Source organism: Neovison vison, chromosome 2, assembly GCF_020171115.1.
Source record: "Neovison vison isolate M4711 chromosome 2, ASM_NN_V1, whole genome shotgun sequence".
NCBI lineage: Eukaryota > Metazoa > Chordata > Mammalia > Carnivora > Mustelidae > Neogale > Neogale vison.
In genome coordinates, this window is record NC_058092.1 from 85,356,735 (window position 1) to 85,381,018 (window position 24,284).

A 24,284-nucleotide genomic window follows, 5' to 3' on the forward strand; every position below is an offset into this window, starting at 1 on the left:
AAGTGATTCCACATTTAGGAGTTGTGAGGAGGACAGAGGAAACTCCAGTTCTTCTTTGACAGTTATTGAATGATCAGAAGATGCAGCAAATACTCTCTGGGCTTTAAGATTTCTTCCAGTGAAGTAGACATTCTCACCGCCTTCCAGGGAGGCAATGAGAGCAGGAAGGGGGCAAATGAGGATGGGGAAGCATATCACATGCTCGCTGATCTTAAAAGTAGAGTTGACTGCAACCTTTCCAAGTGTGCATTTTACCATAGACCTGGGCAGATGGCAAGAGCAAATTCAGAGAAGCTATGAAAAAATGATTAGGGAGATCCCAACAGAACACCCAAAAGTACCTCCTGCTAGCTCCAAATCCAGCATTTGGCAGGGCTGGGCAGCTTCATACACTGAGTCTGTCAGTCAACAACTTCCTTGTGAGCTGAGGAGGTGGAGATGGAGTGTGGGCTTGTCTGGAAGCATGAGAGATCTAAAGAAAGAGAGAAAGTGTCTATGAAGTGTTGTGAGCTCTTTCAAGATAAACAATGTTACTCAAAATTGCCATCATTCATGACTGGTTGTGGCAGTAGAAGGGAGATGTTAATTGTGTATTACAAGTGGGCTTGTTTTGCTTACACCTACAAGGATAGTCACTGATAAACCTGACTCACCAGAGAGACACAGTAATCTCACTCTCCCTAGTACACAACAGAAAATGTTTTGTCTTAAGGGTGTTGTTTGCTCTCTTTCTATGCCATCCCTTAAAGATTGCTCACCTTCATCAGCTGCATTGTGAGTTCTGCTTTTCCTTTTCCCCAAACATCTACAATGAAGAATTCTGCCTCCAGATAGAGTTTTACTTTCTTCCCCCTTTAGCCATCTTCTTATCTTTCTTTTACCTAATATTTCCTTCCCATCTACCCTCACTTCAAGAGGCAGATATGTCCAAATTTAAGTTTAAGAAATAGAAAAGACTTAAACTTACAAATATAGTAAACATGAGTCTGAAATATTTAATTTACAAAAGATTAACAGAGTCTTATACATAAATATTTTCCAAAGTGCATTTAAAATGTATTTAATATTTTTGAAGTATATTATCAAGTATTTTTCTAATTGCATAAAATGAGGTATCCACTTATATTATCTTCTCTTACAGAATCATTGGGCAGCCAAAAAAGAAGTGAATAGAATCAGAATTCCTTCCCAATATTGCATTATCATATTCTTACAGCTTACTGGCTTCAGCAATGAAAGGGACAATACTACATTAACCAATGAATTTCATGAAAATTATAGCTAAATTTTAATTTGGGCTTCACTACAAAAATCACTTCAGTCCCTAATTACTTTTGGGCATGGGATAATTTTGTCATTCCTCAACATACTAATGAGCTTGGTGATCTATTAAACAAAGGGGCTGGACTATTTCAATTCTCCAGTCTACAAAAAGGCCACTCGACTGTAGTCATCTTTCAAAATTACAGATAGTTGTGAAAAATATACTGGTAAAAAGCTTTGAACAGTTATTTCCTAACTCTTTTCAAGGCATAATTTCTTGCTCTTAGAATTCTTTCAACATACAAACTAAAAGCCAATTTTAAATTTGTCAAATCCCCTCTATGTGCCTCTTTTCCTAAGCCCCATCCAGCCACGGAGATAAATTGCTATGCTCATGATAGCAGGTTTAAAATCCCAACCACAGGGACACTGTAGGTGAGTTCTATTGCAGAAAGAAAGAATTAAGCTTGGAATATACGCGGAAGTTAAATTCCCTATTAGGTTACCAAAAGAGAAAGTTATCCTCCTTACAAAAAACAAAAACAGGGGCACGTGGGTGGCTCAGTCAGTTAAACACCTGACTCTTACTTTCAGCTCAGGTCATGATCTTGGGATCATGACACTGAGCCCTGCGTCTGGCTCCATGCTCAGTAGGGAGTCTGTCTGAGATTCTCTCTCCCTCTCCCTTTTCCCCTTCCCTGAATACAAATAAATCTTTTTTTTTTTTAAAGGCAAAAACAAAGACAAAACCAGTTTTATATCTTCACTTTTCTTTCCCTAAAAGGCTTTAAAAATAATGATCAAGGTGTTTCAATAAATTGAGTGCCAGGTCACAATGAGGTCATAGTCTGCTAGGAAGGAGATACTTTGCAGTATTAGCATCACCTGTTCAAGAAAGTTATAAAGAAAAACTACACATTCTTCCAGTTTCCAGTTCTGATAGACTTGTGGGGAAATAGGTAGGTGATTAGATAGATGGATAGATAGATAGATGGATAGATGTATTAAAGAAATCCCTCTTAACCTGCTGAAAAGCTATAAAATTTTGTGTATGTTTACAGACCATAGCTGGACCCACTTCAAACATATAGTTTATTTCCTTAACATAAGACAAAAGAGGAGAGTATACAACAAGCTATACCCTTTTTTCCACGTCTATCTAGTTCTGACCCAGTATTTAGATGTCAAAAATTTATAAGTTTTTTTTCCGTTTCTAGATCACTGAGATTATTAAACATTCAGCAACACTCAATCAATCTATTTCAGATAGTCTAGAAAAAGCTTGCTTGAGAGAAACCAGTCATCCTGTATTTCAATCTTCTGAAATCTACCCAGGTCAAAGAAATCTGTCACCACCAGCAGGCTTGGTACCATCCTCTTTAGTTGCAACCACAGTACTTACCATCTTTTGTTGTTGTTTGCCCACCCACTAATTCAACATAGCCTAACAAACAGACTTAGGTCAAAACTACCTGTATGTTAAGAAAAAAATTTGCTATTGAAGCTCTCTCCATTTGCTCTCTACTGATCACATTAATCAACTTTTATTTTTCTTCCATGACTTCTCCAAATGTTCAAATAACAGTAGACAAGACCTTCCACGCAGCATTTTTCTTTTTAGATAGCAGTAAACAGGGTAATTGCTGGCATCAGGATGGTCAAGGTCAAGCAGGCAAAAACAATGACTTGCTTACGATGCTTCTTCTAGAAATACATCACCAGCCTCATGTCTTTAGGAATATTGGTCCTGAATTAAAAGAAAGGAAAACACTTTAAATTACTCTCTGGAAAAGTCATCTTGGAAAATATCCTTCACTGAATCCTTATCCCCTTCCTATTGATCCTCAGTGTGAATCTCTTCTCTCTTTTCAAGTTCTATGGCAGCCACTTCCAACCTCATTGCTGAGTTGTTGCCAGAAATAGTAACAGGTTCATGAAAAGAGCATCAGCAGAAATCACTTGGAAATATTTCCTTTCAAGGAATGCTCTGACCTTCAAATAACCTTCAATCTCTGTTCTCACCAATGTCCTGCAATGAATGTAACATCACTCTTAGACTTGTGTTCTGAAGACCTAGAAGAGACATCCTGACTATCTACTACACAGAATCCTGGAACCACCCCAAAGGCAAAGGCAGGGCAAATCTGCACCTGCTGTAACCCAGAACACACACACACACACACACACACACACTAAACACAATGTCGCATCCAATTTAGCTGTGGTTTTTTGGGTTTGTTTGTTTTTCTAATTTTGAATTTCTATGTAAATATTTTTCCCTTGGGAAAAAAAGGATTATACTGTTAGGAAATATTTTGACTCAAGTTTATTCTTTATATTTTATAAATGAGAAAACTGAAGAGAGTAAGTGATTTTCCCAAGGCCACATAAATAATGAGTAACCAAGCAAGGTCTTGAATCCAGAGTCTACGAATCTCTATCTAGCCTCTTTTTAGCACTTTGTTATTTTTTCTTCATGTCAAAAAGTCAAAAGTTTACCCAATATGTCCACTTCTGTGACCTACGTTAGTTTATCCAAAACAAGACAAATTGACAATCAAATTATTAATGCCACCAATTATGTAGACTGAATAAATAAGAATCAATAAAACCAAACTTTCTTCTCTCACAAATTTTTTAAAATATTCCTATCCCTTGGCAGAAACTTCCTTCAAGTATTTATTCTGATAAATGTCAATAAAATCAAGAAAGGGTCCATGTATAGATTCCTGTACATCTGCTGAGGCAAGGTAATTATGTGGTCAAAGAATGACACAGACCCAAAATGGATTTTTAAGGTTTCATCATAAGTTTCTTGAGGAGGGGGGATACGGAATAATATGACTAAGGCTTAAGAAGATACAATTTGATTTTTAGTTCATCAACATTGTCTATAAATACAAACTGATCATGGAAGAGAAAGGAACCCAGAGAAGAAACCCCTGCATTCAAGGCCACTTTTTCTGAAGACTTCTGCTTCTTTTAGGAAAGACACTGAGATGCTGAACTGACATTCTGAAAACTTTATATGATAGGGGAACAAACTTTCTCTGGTGAAACACTCTATACTTTGGGTTATAATCCCAAAGGGTTGAGTCTAGGAAGAAGGATAAACCAGAAATAGTTCAACCTTTGCAGGGACTAAAACACAACTTCATATCATATTAATTTCTATAATTAGAATGAGTTGTTCTGGGATGGCTAATGCTTCTACACTCTTGACAAGAAAAAAAATACAGTTAGTAAGGCCAGGGATAGCACTCTCATATGCTTCAAATTAATTTTATAGTTTTCTTTTTTTTTTTTAAAGATTTTATTTATTTATTTGATAGAGAGAGATCACAAGTAGGCAGAGAGGCAGGCAGAGAGAGAGAAGAGGAAGCAGGCTCCCCGCTGAGCAGAGAGCCCCATGCGGGACTCGATCCCAGGACCCTGAGATCATGGCCCGAGCCGAAGGCAGCGGCTTAACCCACTGAGACACCCAGGCGCCCTAATTTTATAGTTTTCATAATACATTGTTCAGCACATCAAAAGTAACAAGACAATGTAATTAAAAACCAAAAGAAATAAGAGAAAACAGATTTGGGAAATTCAGATGATGAAAATTGATACACGGACTTTAAGCCTTTATTAATATGTCAAAAAAGACAAAAAATATGAAGAATTTTGACAAAAATATAGACTATAAAATAAAATCAAATGGAAATTCTGGACATGAAGAATACAACTGATATTAGAAACTCAATGGATGACTCTAAAATTAAATTATGCACAGCTGAGGACAGAAATAGTGAACTAAAAGCAAAATATGAATAAAATCATCAAAATGAAGCATGGAGAGATAAAAGTAAAGAAAATACAGAAAAGATGGTAAGTAATATAGGAGATATTATAGTGAGAAAGTCTTAACTACTTTTAACTGAAATCCCAAAAGAACAGAGAGCTAATGGGGCAGAAAGTATTTCTGAGAAAGTGCCTTTCAAAACAGTTAAAATCAGGTAGTTTCAGCAGTACTTTTTGCAACAGTGAATGCTAAAATAAAATGGTAGAATTGTCAGTCAAGGCCTAAAATTTTTATGACTAGCCTATTGTTTCTCTAAAATCAGAAGTCAACTGTGAAAGTTATTCTCCTTACTTATTTTAACTGAAATAAATAGGTATTGAGGTATATGACAATTATATTAATGTCTTACCTTTTTAGTGATAAAAATGTTTTAATGTATTTATTTTTTATATATTTTTCTGTTTTAGTGCTTATAAATCTGATGCTTACGAGCCTACAAAAATCCAAAGCAAAAAGTATCTTACAATTATTTTAGGTAAACTTTCAAATATAACCTAAGTTTTAAGGAACAAGGCATGACAAATATTTGGTACACTCCTCAGTTAAATATTCTTATCAAACTAAATGTGACCAAGAGGTCACTGAACTCTGGGGAATTTTTGCCTAGTGATGTAGCACCAAGTAATCAATTGGGAATAAAAAGGCTGTCCCTGGGGAAATCTGTAGTTGTAAAAGCAGACTCTTAATATTAAAATGTGTTCCTATTTCACAACATTCCTCTCTTTAGAGTGGCTGATAAAAATTTCTCAATTCTGAGTCATTATAGAAAGGTGTCTCCTGTGGAAGCCAACTGACTGAAGGCTAATTTGGATTCTATTCAATATTGCATGAAATGAGCTTGATCGGACAGTTATCTAGCAGTACTTGCAACTTTTGAAGTTGAGGGAAATCTGATCATAAATTGCCTAACTCACGTAAGAGGGAACATCTCTGACATACTGTTTGGTGCTGAAGTTACCTGAAAGGATCCATTTGCTTCTAAAAGGTGAGTCTTTTACTACCCACTCACTAGTCAGATGACGTCAATATGTAAATTTTTTACAGTTTCGTATTAGTAATATTCATTTTCCAGACTTAACTGAGAGAAAGGAAAATTGATTTGAGGAAAGGAAATCCACAGTGCTTCTGCATATTTGTACTTTATTTTATCAACCTTGATGAACTGTGCTCAATAAAATAACACACAAATAAAATTTCGTTACAATTATGACACATTGTAAAAGGTCACAAAATTCCACAACAATACTGGGTTGACCAGATGACAATAACAAGGGGCCCCTTTACATCATGTGGTAATTCTATTGTTGTACAGAGAATGAAATTTAATGCCAAAATAATTATAGAGGCAACTCCATGATAACAGTGATTTCAAAAAGGGTTCTCTTTGGAAAGTTGAAAAAAAATTTTCAAGGCCCATCAGAGATTGAAGAGGAAAGAAAATATAATTCTAAACAGAGACAAAGCAAATATTTAAACCTAGCCACAGAGCATAGTTCATGCCAGGGCCAGCAGATGAGAGGTCAACAACACTAGAATCCAAAACAGGGTTCACAAGTCAGAACAAAAGTCAAACTAAGAAAGATAAGGAGCCCAGTGCAGATTCTTTCTACACATAAATAAGGATATTGGGCACCCTGTCTCCTTTATAAAAGGAGAACTGACTGATAATGTTGACCCTTGGATAATGCCAATGTGGGTCAATAGGTCATTCTGCTCCCATCAATCAAGGGACTACATGGGCACTTAGGTATTGACAGGACAATGTTTTCAATGTTAGTTCTGTGATTTTAGGTGTAGCAGAATCTCTCCTTTAATGCAAAGCCCTCTTCGTTGACAAAGGTGATCTAGACAACATAAAAAGTAGACAAAGCATGCAATTAGAAGCAGTATTTGTTGGATTTCACTACATAAACAAACTCCCTATAGCATGTGCTTAGTGTATATTTCATGTATAAAGCCTGGGAGAATAGAGAATCCACTCATATTTCAGGAATCACACCACAAGAACAATAGAGGCCATCAAATTCTGCTTCTCACTCATGGAAGGAATAGCTCTCTACAACTTCCCTTAATGGGCAGGCACCCTCAACCCAAACACTCCTGTAAAAAGGTATAGGTAAATTCTTAAGATTGCCAATTCTACCTTTTTTGTTCTTTTATAAAATTAGATAATCAATATATTCACAGGGATCAGATTTTTTAAACTATAAAATAGTACAAGCAAAAGTCTCCCTCCAACCCATCTGCCCAGTTCAACAACAAAGCTAAGCTAGACCAGCAGCCCCACTGTACCCCACCCTGCAACGAAGAACCAATATTATAAAATGTCCTGTTTATTCTTCCAGGGGTTTAATGCATACAAAAGTGAATGTGAGTATTTTTTTCCAGTTCCACTTTAAGGAGTTCAAATTATTAGAAAATACTCATTTGCTATGTTTCTAATTTGACTTCCTTTCTTTGAACAGAAAACTTATAGCAATTATGTTCAGGATATTAAGTAGTATTAAATTTGAACATATAAGAGTATTTGTACACTACCTTAAATGCTTTACAGTTTTTTCCTGCATTATCCTTAAAAAAATCCTAACAAAAAATAATGTAGGTATTCTTTTCTTTATAAAGAAAATAAACCCTTGGCACAGAAAAAACAGCAAATGGCAATACAGATTAGCAAAAATATCCTCTGACTTTTTTTCTTCTTCTCCATCTTCCCTAAAGCTCACATCTATACCAACATCGTTTTTTTCTTCTTTTTTTTTTAAAGATTTTCTTTATTTATTTACAGAGAGAGATCACAAGTAGGCAGAGAGGCAGGCAGAGTAAGAGGAGGAAGCAGGCTCACCACTGAGCAGAGAGCCCGATGTGGGGCTGGATCCCAGGACCCTGGGATCATGACCTTAGCTGAAGGCAGAGGCTTTAACCCACTGAGCCACGCAGGTGCCCCTTATTCTTAAATTCTGCCATGTTCACCTCTAAGGGAGCCATGTAATTAATACCAAACTCTCAGTTCCTTAACCTATATAGGCTTTAGAATAAACTTTGGAGACAGATCTAAGTTTGAGTAAACTTTCACCATTCATGAGCTATGTGAATCTGGATTTTGTCCTTGCCTCTCTGAAGGTAAGAAATTGTGGGTGGGGTGGGGTGAGTGTGAGGGAGCACAATCGGATAAACTCTACAGATTTTTGTAACCAAAAATTGATTTGGAACCATAAGCGGGTACCCAGCTTTCTTTTATTTTTCCCTTTTTAATGTATTCTATGGTGCTTAACCCAAACTATCGTCATTTTCTTTTTCCCTCCTTACCTCATATCTATAACCTTCATTATCAGCATATCAACTTCAGATAACACCATATAAGCAAGTGTGATATTACAGGAAATACATATTTAGTCTCTGCCCCTTGTTCCTGTCACAGAGCTCCTAAAAACCTTGTAATTTCCTAAGAGATATGGATGTTAGGAGCATCATTTTTTCCTAATACTTCAGTTTTTACTTCAGTTCCTGACACAGAGCTCCTAAATCTTTTGGAATTTCCTGGGTGATTAAAAAAAAAAAAAAGGAGATGCATTTTTTTAGAGTAAGTCTATTAATGACAAATAATTCTCTCAGTTTTCCTTTATCTGAGAATGTCTTGATTTCCCCTTCATTTCTATTGTTCAAATGAGTCAACTCTTAATGGGCTCCTGGATAGTTTTAGGATGGGAGCTGATAATCAGAAGACCAAGCCATGATTAGGAGCTTGGAAATTTCTGGGGCCCCTGGGTGGTTCAGTCATTTGAGCAGCCAAATCTTGATTTCTGCTCAGGTCATAATTTTGGGGTTGTGGGATGAGCCCACATTGGGCCCTGCATCAAGCTCTTCACTCAGTGAGGAGCCTTCCTGAGATTCTGTCTATCTCCTTTTCCCTCTGTCCCTCCCCCCATTCACTCGCATGCTCACTCGCTCTCTCCCTCCCTCTGTCTCTCAAATAATAATAATAATAATAATACATCCTTTAGGAGAAAAAAAGAATTTGAAACTTTCAGCCCCACCCACATTCTTTAGAGAGGGACGAAGGTCTAGAGACTGAGTTAGTACTTAATCATGCCTACATGATGTAGTTTCCACAAAAATTCCTAAATGCAGGATACAGGAAGTTTCTAGGTTGCTGAAAACATCTATATGCCAAAAAGCTGGTACACCTCAACTTCCTGGAGACAGAATAGTCTCTGCTCAGGATCCTTCTGGACATTGCTGTTTATGCCTCTTCATCTGGCTATTGATTTGCATATAATAAACTAATAAGCATAAGTAAATGTTTTCCTGAGTTTTCATGCTGTTTCAGCAAATTATCAAATTTGAGGGAGGTTTGTGGCAAACCTCAACTTTGTAGCCAGGTTGAACGAAACCTTGGAGACCCATTACTTGCAACTAGTGTCTGAAGCAAGGACAGTCTTATGGAACTGAGTCCTTAAGCCTATGACTAGTTAGTGGCAGAACTAAGTTAAATTATAAGATACCCAGTTGATGTCTAGAAAGCTGGAAATTGTTTGGTTTTTTTTGCGGTTGGTGGGTACAAGGAACACAACATTATGAGTGTTGGTATGAGAAACATCAAACTTAAGTGGGTAGGAGAAGAATAAATGAAACAAGATGGGATAGGGAGGGAGACAAACCATAAGTGACTCTTAATCTCACGAAACAAACTGTGGGTTGCTGGGGGGAGGGGGGTTGGGAGAAGGGGGGTAGGGTTATGGACATTGGGGAGGGTATGTGCTTTTGGGTAAATTGGAAGGGGAGATGAACCATGAGAGACTATGGACTCTGAAAAACAATCTGAGGGGTTTGAAGTGGCAGGGGTGGGTGGGAGGTTGGGATACCAGGTGGTGGGTATTATAGAGGGCACAGCTTGCATGGAGCACTGGGTGTGGTGAAAAAATAATGAATACTGTTTTTCTGAAAATAAATAAATTGGAAAAAAAAAAGAAACATCAAAAAAAAAATCTCAACAAATTTTTAAAAATTGAAGTTATCCAGAGTACATATTCCAACCACATCAAATTAGAAATCTATAAGAGAAACATAACAGGAAAATATACAAAATTGGAAACTAAACAACACAATAATACATAGATGAAAGAGGAAATCTTCAACTAAAAGAAAATTTCACTGAACTAAATGAGAAAAGAAACATATCAAAATTTGTGGGTTGTAGCTAAAAGAGGGCTGAGTGGGACCTTTATAGTATGAAAGGCATATGTTAGAAAATAAGAAGTTTCACATCAATAATCTAATCTCCCATTTCAAGAATCTAGAAAAAGAAGAACAGAAGAGCAAACTGAACTCAAAGTAAGCAAAAGGAAAGAAAAAATAAAGAGCAGAAATCATTGAACTTAAAAACAGGAAAACAGAGGGAACAAAATCAATGAAGTAAAGAGCTGTTTTTCCAAAGATCAATAAAATTGACAAGCTGCTAGCAAGTCTCACTGATAAAGTACAGAGAAAAGATATGAATTACCAATACCAGTAATGATATGGAGGATCTTACTACAGACCCTGCAGACACCAAAAGGAAAATGGGGGAAACTGAATAATCCTACATACATAAGTTTGACAAAGTAGGAGAAATGAGCCAATTTCTCAAGCTACCACAATTAAACTAATATGAAATAGACAATTTGAATATACCTCTAACTAAGGAAATTGAATTCACCAATTAAAACCTACCAAATAAGAAATCTTGAAATAGAGGTGATTTCATTGGAGAATTCTACCAAACTTTAAAAAACAAATACAAATTCTGCACAATGTCTCCCAAATAACAGAATAGGGGAAAGCTAGCACTTTGGTAAAGTTAATATTATCTGACAAAGAAATTAGAAAAATGAAAACTACACATCAACATTCTTCTTGAGCATAGATACACAAATCCATAATAAAATATTACCCAATAGAATTCAATAAAATACAAAAGGAATTATACACTATGACAAAGTGAGGTTTATTCTGGCTGGTTTGATATTTAAAAATCAATCAATATAACCCATCATGTTAACAGGCTAAAGAAGAGAAAACATTTTGTTATATCAATTGGTGTAGAAAAAGCATTAGAAAATAATCTTTATTCATTCATAGTTTTTAAAAACTCTCAGAAAACTAGACATGGAGTGGAACTCCCTCAGTTTGATTATTAAAATTTACCAAAAACTACAGATAATGACAAAAGACTGACTGTACACACATCTATCCCCACCACCCAGACCAGAAATAAGGCAGTGATACCCCCTCTCTCCACTATCGTTCTCGAAGTTCTAGCTAGTAAATAAGGATAAGGAAAGAAAGGGAGGGGAAAGGCAAAGAGATTGGAGAGGAAAAAATGAATCAGATTCTATTTTCAGATGACATGATTGTTTATGTAGAAAGTCCTAAGGAATCTACAAAAGAACCTATAGTACTTCCCAACCTAATAAATGAATTCAGCAAGGGCACAGGACATTAACATACAAAAATCAATTATATTTCTATATATTCTCAATGAACAAATAAATGCTGAAATTGAAAATGCAATACCATTTACAATTGCTCAAAAAAAAAAAAAAAAATACCAGGTGTAAATCTACCAAAACAAGGACAGGACTTATATGTTGAGAAGTAAAAAACACTTATGAAATAGATCAAAGAAGATCTACCAAATTAAGAGATGTAACATATTCACAGATTGAAACAGTAGGCACAAAATGCTGTTACTTCTCCCCAAATCTATATACAAGATTTAATACAATTCTCATCAAAATTCAGTAAGATGTCTTATAGATATAGACAAGACTGTTCTAAAATTTATATGGAAAGACAAAGGAACTGGAATAGTTAAAACAACTTATAAAAAATAAATACGGAGGAGGTGGGTGGAGAAAGATGGCAGAGGAGTAGGAAACCTAAATTTAACCCAGTCCCAGGAATTCAACTAGATAGTTATCAAACCATTCTGAACACCTACAAACTCAACAAGAAATCGAAAAGAATAGCAACAATTCTATGAACAGAAAAGCTACCACTTTCTGGAAGGTAGGACATGTGGAGAAGTGACTCCAAGCTGATATTTGGAAAGATAGACTGCAAGGGGAGGGAGCCTCCGTCAGCCACTTACCACCAAGTGAGAGAGCAGTGGAGCACAAAATTGGAACTTTTAGAAGTCTAGTCCATGGAGGGACATCACTCCAGTGGCTAAGCGAGGGATTCAGCCCTCACTGGGTCAGTGTGCCCTCAGAACCCTTCGGGTCACAGAAAGACTGGGGGTGCCTGAGTATGGCAGAGCTCCCAAGTATCAGAGCGGGGAAGCCGGCTACAGAGATGGAGCTGAGGAGTGGCCTCTCACCTCAGGGCTGCCATAAACCATGATCCAAGCCACTTCTCATTAAGCAGGGACCCCACAAGTGGCAGATCTAGGGAGACTCTCTCCTTCCTCCACCAGGAAGAGTGGCGCGGGAGTGTGCAACAGAAATCTGCTGGGTTTAGAGACTCCAAACAGACTGTGCGCCAGAGATAGAAATGCTCAGTCACAGGCTGGGTGTGATGGGAGTGCAACTGGAGACCAGGGAGACAGGAGGGATTGGCTGCTTTTCTCTGACGGTGCACTGAGGAGTGAGGTCCCAAGTTCTCAGCTCCTCTGGGCCAGAGACTAAGAGGCCACCATTTTCATTCCTGCCCTTCAAAGCTCTATGGAAAGCACTCAGGGAACGAGCAAAACTGAGCAGATTACTCAGCCTGGCCCCTGACAAGGGTGGTGCAATTCCACCTCAGGCAAAGACACTTGAGAATCACTGCAAAACGCCCCTTCCCCAGAAGATCAGGAAAAACATCCAGCCAAGACCAAGTTTACTGATCAAAGAGAACTGCAAAATAGCAATGCTAGGGGACTACAGCACATAGGATTCATGGGTTTTTCCCCATGATTCTTTAGTCTTTCAAAGTTAAATTATTTTTAATTTTCTTTTTCTACTTTTTTAATTTGTCCTCTTTCCCATTTTAACCTATTATAACTACTTTATCTTATGAATTTTTGAAAATCTTTTTTAATTCTCATTTTTATAGTCATATGCTATTCCTTCATTGTATTTTACCTAATTTTTTTGTATTCATACAAGTTTTTATTTCTTTAAAATTTTGGGATACAGTTTCTTCTAACAGACCGAAATATATCCTCAATCTAGCATATGGCTTTGTTTTAGGCTCCAGCCTGATCACATTTCCTCCTTTTTTTTTTTTCACTTTTTTCCACCAACTTCTTATCAATTCTTTTTAAAAATCTTTTTAATTTTCATCTTTACACTCATATTCCATCCCTTCATCATGTTTACCCTTATTTGTGTGTGTGTGTGTGTGTGTATTGCCAAAGGTAAGGGAAGCAAGGCAAAAATGAACTATTGGGGGGTGCCTAGGTGGCTCAGTGGGTTGAGGCCTCTGCCTTCAGCTCGGGTTGTGATCCCAGGGTCCTGGGATCAAGCCCTACATCGGGCTCTCTGCTCAGCGGGGAGCCTGCTTCCCTTCCTCTCTCTCTCTCTGCCTGCCTCTCTGCCTGCTTGTGAACTCTGTCTGTCAAATAAATAAATAAATAATTTTTTTAAAAAATGAACTATTGGGACTTCATCAAGATCAAAAGCTTTTGCATAGCAAAGGAAACAGTCAACAAAACCAAAAGACAACTGACAGAATGGGAGAAAATATTTGCAAATGACATATCAGATAAGGGGCTAGTATCCAAAATCTATAAAGAGCTTATCAAACTCAACATCCAAAGAACAAACAATCCAATCAAAAAATGGGCAGAAGACATGAACAGACATTTCTGCAAAGAAGCCATCTAGATGGCCAACAGCCACATGAAAAATCACTCAGCATCAGGGAAATACAAATCAAAACCACAGTGAGATACCACCTCACACCAGTCCGAATGGCTCAAATAAACCAGTCAAGAAAGGACAGATGAAGAAAACCAAAAGACAATTGACAGAATGGGAGAAGATATTTGCAAACGACATATCAGATAAAGGACTAGTGTCCAAAATCTATAAAGAACTTAGCAAACTCAACACCCAAAGAACAAATAATCCAATCAAGAAATGGGCAGAGGACATGAACAGACATTTCTGCAAAGAAGCCATCCAGTTGGCCAACAGACACAGGAAAATGTGCTCCATATCACTCAGCATCAGGGAAATACAAATCAAAACCACAGTGAGATATCACCTCACACCAGTCAGAATGGCTAAAATCAACAAGTCAGGAAATGACAGATGCTGGTGAGGATGCGGAGAAAGGGGAACCCTCCTACACTGTTGGTGGGAATGCAAGCTGGTGCAACCACTCTGGAAAACAGCATGGAGGTTCCTCAAAGTGTTGAAAATAGAACTGCCCTATGACCCAGCAATTGCACTACTGGGTATTTACCCTAAAGATACAAATGTAGTGATCCGAAGGGGCACGGGCACCCGAATGTTTATAGCAGCAATGTCCACAATAGCCAAACTATGGAAAGAACCTAGATGTCCATCAACAGATGAATGGATCAAGAAGATGTGGTATATATACACAATGGAATATTATGCAGCCATCAAAAGAAACGAAATCTTGCCATTTGCAACAACGTGGAGGGAACTAGAGCGTATCATGCTTAGTGAAATAAGTCAAGGGGAGAAAGACAACTATCATATGATCTCCCTGATATGAGGAAGTGGTGATGCAACATGGGGGCTTAAGGGAGTAGGAGAAGAATAAATGAAACAAGATGGGATTGGGAGGGAGACAAACCATAAGTGACTCTTAATCTCATAAAACAAACTGAGGGTTGCTGGGGGGTTGGGGGTTGGGAGAAGGGGGGTGGGGTTATGCACATTGGGGAGGGTATGTGCTTTGGTGAGTGCTGTGAAGTGTGTTAAACCTGGCAATTCACAGACCAGTACCCCTGGGGATAAAAATATATTATATGTTTATAAAAAAATTAAAAATTAAAAATTAAAAAAAAAAGGACAGATGTTGGAGAGGATGCAGAGAAACTACACTGTTGGTGGGAATGCAGCTGGGGCTGCCACTCTGGAAAACAGTATGGAGGTTCCTCAAAAAAGTTGAAAATAGAGCTTTCCTATGACCCAGCAATTGCACTACTGGGTAATTACCCCAAAGATGCAAATGTAGTGATCTGAAGGGTCACATGCTTCCAAATATTTATAGCAGCAATGTCCACAATAGCCAAACTATGGAAAGAACCTAGATGCCCATCAATAGATGAATGGATAAAGAAGATGTGATACACACACACACACACAATGGAATACTATGAAGCCATCAAAAAAATAATGAAATTTTGCCATTTGCAACGACATGGATGAAACTAGAGAGTATTATGCTAGCGAAAAAGTCAATCAGAGAATGACAATTATCATATGATCTCACTGGTATGACGAATTTGTAAACATAACAGAGGGTCATAGGGGAAGGGAGGGAAAAATGAAAGAAGATGACACCAGAGAGGGAGACTAACCATAAGAGACTCTTAATCTCAGGAAACAAACTGAGGGTGGGTAGGAGGGATGGGGTGGCTGAATGATGAACATTGGTAAGAGTATGTGCTATAGTGAGTGCTTTGAATTCTTTAAGACTGGTGAATCACAGACCTAGACGCCTGAAACAAATAATACATTATATGTTAATTTTAAAATAAATAAATAAATAATAAAAATAAAAACCTTAAAAAGATAAATAAAGAAAGAAGTAGAGGGGTGGCTGGTTGGCTCAGTCAGTTGAGCATCTGACTCTTTGTTTCAGCTCAGGCATGATCTTTGCGTCAGGAGATGGAGTCCCAAGTCCATCTGGCTCCACACTCAGGGGGGAGTCTGCTTCTCTTTCCCTCCCTTGCCCTCCCCCCCACTCAGATGTGCTCTCTCTCTCTTTCCCTATCAAATAAATAAATAAATATTTAAATAAATAAATTAATAATAAAGTGGGAGCAATCAGTCTATCGGCATTCAAGACTTATACTATAACTGAAGTAATCAAGACTGTGTGGTAATGTTGGAGGGATAGGCACACAGATCAATGAAACATAATAGAGAACCAATTACTGAAGCAATTGGGCATCCATAGGTGAAAGAAAATAAAAATAAAGGGGAAAAAAGAACAACAAAAAAAGAAACTTGACCTAACCTTTACCTTATATGAAAATTAACACAAAATATGTCATGGACTTAAATAAGAAACATAAAACTATAAAACTTTTAGATGAGCATGTATGAGAAAACCCTCACAACCAAGGACTAGACACAGTTCTTAGACTTGGTACCAAACAAAAAATTGATAGTTTAGACTTTATCAAAATTAAACCTTTTGCTGTATGAAAGATCTTGTTACTTCAAGCTATGGACCAGAAGAAAATATTTGCAAGCCACATATCCAACAAAGGACTGGTATCTAGTAATTAGAATATATAAAGAATTCTCAAAACCCAACAGGAAAAAAATCTGGTTGGTAAGTAAGCAAAAGATGAAGAGACATGTCAACAAAGAGGATCTACAGATGACAAATAAGCACATCCAAAGACAATGAACACCATTCACCATTGGAGAAATGCAAATGAAACCTGCAAGGATGTATCACCGCACACCAATCACAATGACTAAAACAAAAAATGTGACAATCCCCAAAGGCAGCAACGATGCAGAGAAGCTGGATCATTCACACTTTGCCTCTAGGAATGTATAATGATACAACTGCCCTAGAAAACACTTTACCAGTTTCTTCAAAAACTAAACACAGCTACCATGCCATCTGAGAAGAGTTGCACTCAGGCATTTAACCCAGAAAAGCAGACTTTTGTGCACTTAGAACCCTGAACATGAATGTTTATAGCAGTTTTATTCAAAATAGCCCAAAACTGGAAATAACACATGGCACTTTATGTACTAGAATTATACTCTTGGAGCATTTTAGTTATTTGTTTCCATGTCCTTCTACCCAACTAAAAAATAACATGTTTTAGGTCAGAAGTCTTATTTACCTGTGGGACATCGTGTGGAGGATTAAGGGATGAAACTCCAGGGCCAGACAATGTGGATCAAGCCCTGAGTGGTAGCTCTCTGGCCTTGGATAAGTTTTTGATTTCTCCATGTTTTTATTTTCTCATCTGTAGTAGTGATAATAATAAGACACAGCACTTGGAATAGCTCCTGGCACATAGTAAGTTCATACCACATACAGCTGGCTTCTGGCACGTAGCCCAGAGCCTGGCAAAGAGTACTTTAATAAATGTTTGTTGAATGAAAAAGTGAGTGAATGAATGCATGAACTATTAAGGTTCCAAAATACTTTCTTCACACTATATAAATTGTTGCCCCTTTCTATCCCTATCACTAAAAATCTAATCAGGTCCCTTATCACATCTCATCATACGAGTATAATAAATTCTGACCTAATAAATGAGATAATGTTTAACATAGTCAGCCCAATGCCTGACCCCAAGTATTCAATGATTATAGACATGATTACATGGCTATAGCCTTGTAAACTCCTTCACAGTTCTATCACAGGGAATCACTCTTCTCTTCCTCCAATCAAAAAGTGTAAGTCTCTTAGCATAACACTGAAGGCATGGCAATCTGACATTAACCCAGTTTTACAAGAAAGTGTTCAGTAAATAAAAACCAAAATTATATTTACTTTTCCACTAGATTCCTTTCCAAGTCCTGTATTTAAGTCCTACCATATTACCCACTATTTCCTGAAGAAACAATGACCCTATCTGAAATATTCTTCCCCTCTTCCTTATCTGTCATATATTTTCTCTTCAACAAAGCCCCATGCCAACAACTGTCTCTACCCAAGCCCTACCCACACGCCTACCCATCTGAATCATTCTTCAAGTGTTCATTTATTATTTATCTTCTTATGCCCAGGGGTCAGCACAGTGCCTGGCACATAATAATACTCACTAACGTTTGTTGCATTGAATTGAGGAAGAGAGAGAGAATCTCTAAAGTCACCAATTTTCTAAACTCTTGAAACCTACATTGGTTTCTTGGAAATGTCATCATTATAATTGAGTGCTATGTGCAGTGTTTGGTAAAGTGCTTGAGTTTCTAAGAAGTAGGACACTAACTGTCAAGATGTTATTTTAAAGGTTGCCTCATGAATCTCCTAGGAAACCCTGAGTGTGTCTCTAAGGTGTGTGTCCAAGTTGGGTATTAAAGAAGGCGCCATCACTGTCACCCGCCTCTCCCTGGCTCCCCACCGCCAGGGCACTCCTCACAGCCACCTCATCTCCTGCTGCCCAAAGTTCCCAAACATACATATCTAGTCCACATTCCCACCATGTCCTTTCTACTTCTTCTAGCAGCCTTCTTTCTCTTTCCCATCAAATCCATCTCCTAGGGTCCTATTCACAACTATTTAAAATAACACTGATAACTTAATGACTAACACAACTTACAATATTTCTTCTACCCCTGTCAGATCATTTGAGCACTTGAGCGTTTTGAAGTAATTCCTGTTTTGACTTCATAAATCCCAGCCAGGAATTTTACCTCATCCTTCAAATTACTGCCACTGTACAGACAGTGCCAATGATGAGAATATAAGCTTTACAGAACATTGAGCCCAATTTTGTATAAACCTGACTTCATTTTCAAAAATTAAAAATGTCTAATTAAAAAGGCATAAATTTACATTCATTATATAATTAGTCAAATAATTCTTAGAGCAAAGGTGTCACTCTCAAGGTACATGAAACTACTAAAAGCTTTCATTTATTAAATTTTCTTTTTGGTAAAATTTTCTGACAAGATTTCAACAAATGTTTCTAAATAGATTTTTCTTTCAGAATTTTTTCTATATCTTTAATGAGCTAGTTTTTTTTTCCATTCATAAATCAATCCCTGACCAAAACTGATCCACAGAGAAGGAGGGTGCTCTTTCCCCAGCTGTTTTAATTCCTTTTTTTAAAGATTTTATTTATTTTTTTGACACACAGAGATCACAAGTAGGCAGAGAGGCAGGCAGAGAGAGAGGGGGAAGCAGGCTCCCTGCTGAGCAGAGAGTCCAATGCAGAACTCGATCCCAGGACCCTGAGATCATGACCTGAGCCAAAGGCAGAGGCTTGACCCACTGAGCCACCCAGGTGCTCGCTGTTTTAATTCTTAATCATGGTCTCACCGAGTCTTTCTTTCCCTGCCACTCAGGGAATAGAAATACAATTGAATTTAAAAATCTAAGCCTTTGTTTTATCTTTTCTTATACATATGATATAAACTCTGTTCATATACATACATTTTCCATCTGCAACCTGAGCAGATCTCACAAGGTTCTCCCACCTCTTAACATAGAACTTCCAGCCCCCAGACAAAGTCCATGAATGTCTCACCCAGCCAAGGCCACTGATCCACAGACAACCAGGGCTTTCAAGGTGATCTATGGAGCGAAGAGGGTAATGCCTCTCTCCTACTTGGGTTAATCTCTAAAGATGGGGATCCTCACAAGGTGTTTCTCAAGCTTAACCAGTTATATTCTTGGTGAAAGGAATTTTTCTAATTTTACTTACTCTCTTTCCCTGTCAAAAGACCAACTCTACAATTTCGTGTTCAAAGTCATTTTTCCTCTTCAATGTCTAAGACTTTATGACTCAGCCAAGCATGGGGTCTGGCTCTTTTTGCTTTTAGGATAAAGTTTCCACCCAGACATGCTCAGCTTGTATAAACAGTCCTGTGAACTGCCTGGGCATCTCACCAGACATATCCAGCATCCCTCAGTCCTGGAAGGAGTAAAGCTCGGGTTCAAGTTGATTCACCTACTAGGACTAAGTAAAGGAATAGGACAAAAATTCGTTGCCTTAAAACCTCTTGCAGATTCTTCCATTTCAAAAGAGAACATCTGAAAATGATAATACCTTCACTGGAAGAAACAAATTCCTGACAGCAAAACTTGCAAGAACAGGACAGCAGATGAGGAAGTATTTTTAGAGATTTTTTTTTCAAATCACACTCTAACCAGGATTATATTGGCAGTCTTCTCAAAACATCCAGGGCTTTCTTAACTCACAGGCAGGATCACTCTTGCTGGGCATTAAGGGTCCATCAGCCCACCTCAAGCCCTGTGTCCTAAGTAACCCAGATGGTGTCACATCCTGTCTCTAGGACACATAAATATCTTCACGCGGAGCTGGCCAGCTGCCACCCACAGGGAGAAACTTCACACAGGTTTATTGTGGTAACGTGGGGATCCAAAAACAACCTGACATTGAAGTTTTGCCACTAATTACTCTAACAATCAGCCCACTGTTCTTTCGGTACCTCCTTGAGTTTCCTTCATTTCCATCCAAGCTCTTTTTGAAATAAAAGTCATTCCCCACCTGACTTCTTTTGCTTTCTCTCTGTACAGATTTGTGAAAATCTTTCCTCTGGCTTTCTTTTATTTTTAAATCTATCTAGGGATTTTCAAAGTGTGTAGACCATTGACCATGCAGTAGTTAGATGGAGCATTTGCCCATGTGGGGAAGGGAAAATAGAGCATTGACATTTATAGAGCATTTCTCTGCTCTCTTTACACAGATGTGGAAGCCCCACAACTTCCTTCGAGGATGAGTTGTGATACCTTCATTTTACAGACGGAAACACAGAGGCTCCGAGAGACAAAGTAAGATGCTCAGGGCATACAGCTCCTAAAGCACGGAGATCAGGTTTGAGCCCTGGTCTGTCAGAATCCAGATCCCATTCTTTTCCATGTGCACAAAGCCTTCCATCAGTCAGAAAGCAAATTCCGTAAATAATTCTCTCCACACTAGCAGGCCTTGAATTTAAGTCTAGCAGTTCACTTCCCAATCTACATTTTAATGGATGTTCCTATAGTCACCATGTTACAAGAGTATTTCCACCTTGTATTTGTCTCCAAGTAGATCTCTCTATTATTTTGTCTCATTTGTGTATTTTTTGTATCTCGGAAGGGCAGTTTAAGAATTATTCTATAGTTTCTTACAAAGTCCTAGACGCTAAATATACTTTCTCTCTCCTGGAGACTACTCATTTGGATGAAATTACCAAGGGCTATTTAGCTAACTTACAGCTATTATTGAAGTATGAAATAAAACTGAAAGATTTAAACTTGCAATCTGAAAAGACCTTTCTTCTGGATGGTAGGGTTAGTTGTTACCTGGAAAAGGTTCTGATAATAAGATGGTTTGGGCAAAACTGACTGGGTAAACAGTAAACCTTAAAGTCTATAACAGTTTGATAAACTGCAATGAAATAGAAAATAAATTTTAATATAATTTTTAAATACCAATCAGACGTATTAGGTGAATATTACATAGAGTCAATTATTTGTATAGAACATGCCTAAAATTCTGGGTACTTAACTTTCCTCTGTAAACTCTTCTGAATTTTGATTTGTGTGGGTAGCGCTATTCAAGAATTCTACAAAGAAATACTCAACCAGTGATGTCAGCCTTAGTTAAGTATCTGGAAAAAAAAAGTGTATATATAAGAATATAAATTATTGAGTCAACACAACCTAGGGAAAACACAGCGGCTCTGTAGAAATGCAACCAGACAATTTCAAAATCCCAGAGTAATTTACAGCATATTATCTAGTTACAGTAGCCTAAAACAGCATCTTGTATTACAAAGGGCTAAGTGGTCAAGGTCTTGATTGGGACAAAATTCATGTCACCTGCCTTGGGGGGATCCTCATTTAAACAATTTAAGTTCTGTAGGCAAATAAAATTTTTACTTAATATTTAGAATGTCTTCTCTCTTTTCCTTAAGTTGGCAGATCTGTGGTACATCAGCATACCCATTCTCAGTAAAAACACTCCCCACTTGGGCACGTGGGTGACTCAGTGGGTTAGGCCTCTGTCTTCAGCTCAGGTCATGGTCTCAGGGTCCTGGGATCAAGCCCCACATCGGGCTCTCTGCTCAGTGGGGAGCCTGCTTCCTCCTCTCTCTTTCTCTTTCTTCCTGCCTCTCTGCCTACTTGTGATCTCTCTCTCTCTCTCTCTGTGTCAAATAAATAAATAAAATCCTTAAAAAAAAAAACACTCCCCAATTTTTCCACAAAATTTCCTTCCTCTAGAAAATGTTCTATCATCTTCACAACACAATAAACCATCTGCTGCTCCTAGTACAATGCTTGTTAGCAGCATCTTCCACTTACCACTCATTATATATTATCTTGTATTATTATTTATCTTTCACAACTGATTATTTGTATCTTACACGTATGCAATTTGTACACCAATCATAGACTGTGTGGTCCTAGAAAAAGGAACTGTTATGCAACTTTATAGTCTCCCCAATGTGTACTGTGCTGTTGTATATGTACTGGGTGCTCAACACAAAGCTGATTTACCTAGCACTGATTTTTTTTAATAATTACCAGGGCTATCTTCTTTAATAAATATGAAATATTTTTGCCAAAATATTCTGCTAATCAGAACAGATTATTTTTTTAATTCACATATAGATATCTTCATTGCAACTGATGTGGATATAATGTCTGGTGCTGAAACAATCACTAATAAAATTTACCAAAAATATAAATATAATATGGAAGAGTTCTAGAAATAAAATACCAGACTAGGACTTGAGAAGTTGTCAAATGATCATTCTGTCTCAGCATTAAATAATCTTTTAACCATTAAAAACATAGTATAAATGCTATATCTAAAATGACTTTTATCATAGCATTGATGTATTTTATATGTAATTCATGTAACTCTAGTATATTGCTTCAATTGAATTGTTTTGATACATATTTACTCTTTAGCTGCCGGATAACATTGCAGTGTATATCTTTGTAAAGTTTTGAATCTTCCAGGAATTGATTCATTTGCTACTTTGGCAGATGTAACAAACATTCAATAATTTTATTATTTCATTTCCTTTTCAGTGATCCAATACCTTTTATATCTTTTCATTTTGATATTTTGGTAGAGAAATTGAACTGAAATTCATCATGTACTTAATTCTAACCTCAAATAACCCATGAAGTAAATACATGATGATACTGACAAGAATCTCTGGACCTTCCACAAATTCTGACATTCTTTGGAAGACAGGAGAGAGTATATATATATCGTAACAGTATGAGAGAATCATGACAAATGATCTGATAAAGATTGAAATGACAATTTTCCAGTTTCTTACCTTTATCAGCCCTTAACAACCTAAGATTATAATGAGCTTTGAATAAAAGCTGAATGTCTTCCCCTACTCTGTGTCCATTTTAAACTTATATCCAGTCTGTGGGACTTGACCCTTATGTTAACTTAAAACCTAATCTCTGGAAGCCAATCCTGAAACTAACATGGAAGACTCATAACAATGAGCAGGAAATCTGCCATTCACCTGGTACCTGAACCTCTGTTAAAACTTTAGTATTCATTAACCATGAGTCCAAATACCATCGCTGAGAGAGATTTATGAAGCTTCTGCCCCATTGGAAGTAAACCAGACCTAAAGAGAACATTATTGTTTGTCAGAGAACCTAGCAGACAACTCTGAAGAAGGAACTCTCACTTCACAATTGAATTATCAGTCCCCAGAGGAACTGAAACAAGTGACATCTTCGACAGAGGAGAAATCTCAAGAGAAAGTCCCTGTGAGAAGAGGAGCATAGCACGGACACAGAAACAGAAAGAAAGTGGAACAAGAGAAGGGAGGAGACCAAGACCAAACCTGGGGAGTTTGTAGAAGACAAGTCATCCAGCCTCCCAATTTCTGAAAGCACCCTCCTCCTCAACTCTCTCACACACATACACACTCTATGAAGAGAAAAGAACATTGGTTGTATTAATCCACACTGAGGTGATTTACCAAGCAAGAGAGAGACGTAAAAGAACAATCCCTGCCCTGCCCACTTGGGAGGGGACGGTTAGCAGAGATGAGATCAAGACAAAGGAGTTGAACTCTGAAGTGGAGCTTGGAAGGACACCAGAAGGCCTGTCAGCATCTTCTTATCTAGCATCTGCCTCTCTGACAGACTGGAACAGTCCCAGAGCACAGTGTTTTTGCTTAGTGGTTGTTGGCCATGACCGTATGAGGGAAAGCTGTTCCACAGGTGAAGAAATCTGTTTGAGGGGGTTCTGTTTCCCTCCCTGCCTCAGAACAGGAAAGACAGATTAATAAGGATTTCTCTTTCTAAAATCTGACTCAGACTT

The 24,284-nt window shown here is 37.6% G+C and overlaps 1 long non-coding RNA gene across 1 annotated transcript; it reads right to left on the bottom strand.

Moving 5' to 3' along the window:
- Window positions 1–131: 131 nt before the first annotated feature.
- On the bottom strand, window positions 132–23,875 carry LOC122898770. Its single transcript, XR_006383052.1, has 3 exons — window positions 23,803–23,875; window positions 2,736–3,010; window positions 132–472 (listed from the first exon to the last, which is right to left on the bottom strand). It is a non-coding gene; the product is annotated as an uncharacterized LOC122898770 (long non-coding RNA).
- Window positions 23,876–24,284: the final 409 nt, after the last annotated feature.